Raw genomic sequence first — 2,425 nt, 5'->3', positions numbered from 1 at the left:
TTAATTTCAATACAAGTTCTAGCTAGATTCAAGCTCACTTTCTACATTTGAAGCAATGACTGAAGGCTTTGATTTACAAGTTTTATCTATAAATATATAAGTTAATTCTAATTTCTTTTTATTACAATTTTACCTTTGTGATTGTTTACTTTGAACTATTAATTATCTTGTGATTGTTATGGATTACTTGTTTGATCTTGAATCTATCTCTATTTCTACTTTGATCATGCTTGAATAGTTTATCTTTGGATCATTCTACCTAATCCAAGTTCCTATTTCCCTCCACCCTTCTTATTTATTTTTAATCATTTCAATTATTACTTGTTTTGTTACTTGCCTTATCCTATTGCCACTGAATTAGGGCATTTCTTGTGCAATATATGTGGACCTCTTTTGTTATTTCTTTTAAGACAAAAAACTATATAACAAATTAAATAAAATCTTGCGGCGAAAACCATAAATATTTGTCGATGTGAAGGGTTGATCTACCATAAAAACCACTTATAGTAAACAATAATTACAACATTATAAATACGCGTAGTTAGTTACTAGCGCTGTTTATGGCTGGTCTTATTGATGACATGCCAAAGTGGTTTTTTTTTTTTTTTAATTATGTTCTAAAATTGTCTTCTCATTCATTGCGAGACATTTTAAACACACAAATTAAAATAAGTGAAGAAAAATGAATTTAGTCGTACAAATTGATCTCAACCAGAACACTAAAATATCACACAATATGCACGAAGCTGATGAAGAACGTAAAATTTCTGAGACATGCTATTAGGTAATGGTGTATCATCTTAATTAAGTAACTAACTAGTGTATTATTTAAGGATTTGGACACATAGGAGGATTGGAATCAGTGTTGGAACCGAATTGTCGGCGTTGGAAGGACCCAGCCGTTAGTATACTTACGAATCTGTGTTTGCCTCCATTTCCACATCATCACCATGCTATGCATCTTAGCATTTACCTGAGACGATATATAATTATAGAAGGAGAAAAAATCATCACACCATTGAAATGTCGTTAAAGAGAGCCCAGTCCATCCTAAATAACTACCCAACATTCTCACCTCTTTCTGCACACATTTCATCTCTCGTTTCCATAAACGCCCAAACTAAAAAATATAATAATAATAATAATAATAATAATAATAATAATAACAATGATTGTAACGTATGAATAGATACTACAATGCAATAGAGTCAGTATAACTCAAAAAAAAAAATGTTTGTGACGTAAGCTTTTGGTCAAGAGTCGACGCCTCATCATCAGTGCACTGCTTCCCTATAAACACTATTCGCGATTTGATTCTTTTGCTTAATTACGAATATTGCAAACTTAAAAATTTTGCAACCATTATAAAATTGACTTGTATTTTTTTCTATTAGAATACTCAACTAATGATAAATTTTGATGACAGCTGACCCGTGCACATTTCGTGTGGTGGTGTGGTGGTTGTGGGTTCCTCTTTATGTAAAAATGCTTAATTTTTATATACAAATTATATATAAGAACATACACCCACATAAAAATGAGGATTGATGATCTTATTTCATTCATTTGGAAAGATTAATGGTTGAAAGTTGCTGAAAAATAATGAGAAAAAAGTGCAAGGTCAGTGCACAACTGTTACCCGAAAGTAAGATATGGGTAAAGACACCTATGATCCTAGCTAGCAAAGGATCACGAGAAAGTAAACCAATCCACCTGTGACAATTGGCAAAAGATCCGGAAAATTTCCTACCAAAAATAAAAAGTTTTTTGACCTATCCATACTAACATGAATTAAACCCAATTCAAAATATTTCCTACTAAACTAAATATATATAAATTATTATTTGGTTCAAATATCAGGTTTCAAAACCGTTGCACATATATATGCCCGCCCCAAGTTTTAAGTATAGTAACTTAGTAAGTAAAGATCTATATTAGGTAGAGGTTAAATTAAAGTTACATAAAAAAATTCAGATCTACTTTGAATAATTTAGTCATCATTATATGTATAATAATTACTCTCCGTGTATCTTATTTTAGTTATACTATACTTATTACTTTCTTTGATTTGAAACCTAACAATAAAAGTATAAAACTAAAGATGAAAAATCCGAGTGGGTAATTTAATCCAGGCCAGTAATTATTTTTTTTAGCAAATGCGAGGAAAGTATTAAATGAAGTGAAATTAAATAACCCTCGAGTCAATCCAAAATTTTCATAATTACCCTCTCATCACCGCTTTACCATTCAAACTTCAAACCCTAAATAGTTATGAGGACTAGTACAGTTTTAATATATATTATATTATACATATTTCTATCTCGCATATCTCTACACCGCTATACACCCCATCACTAATTTTATTTTTTTTTTAAAAAAAAAAAGCTTCTACAGGGGGGTTAGGGGTGGGAGGGGGGGGGGGGGG

This window comes from Ipomoea triloba, chromosome 9 (assembly GCF_003576645.1).
Source record: "Ipomoea triloba cultivar NCNSP0323 chromosome 9, ASM357664v1".
Classification (NCBI taxonomy): Eukaryota; Viridiplantae; Streptophyta; class Magnoliopsida; order Solanales; family Convolvulaceae; genus Ipomoea; species Ipomoea triloba.
Note: the sequence above shows the minus strand (reverse complement) of the source record.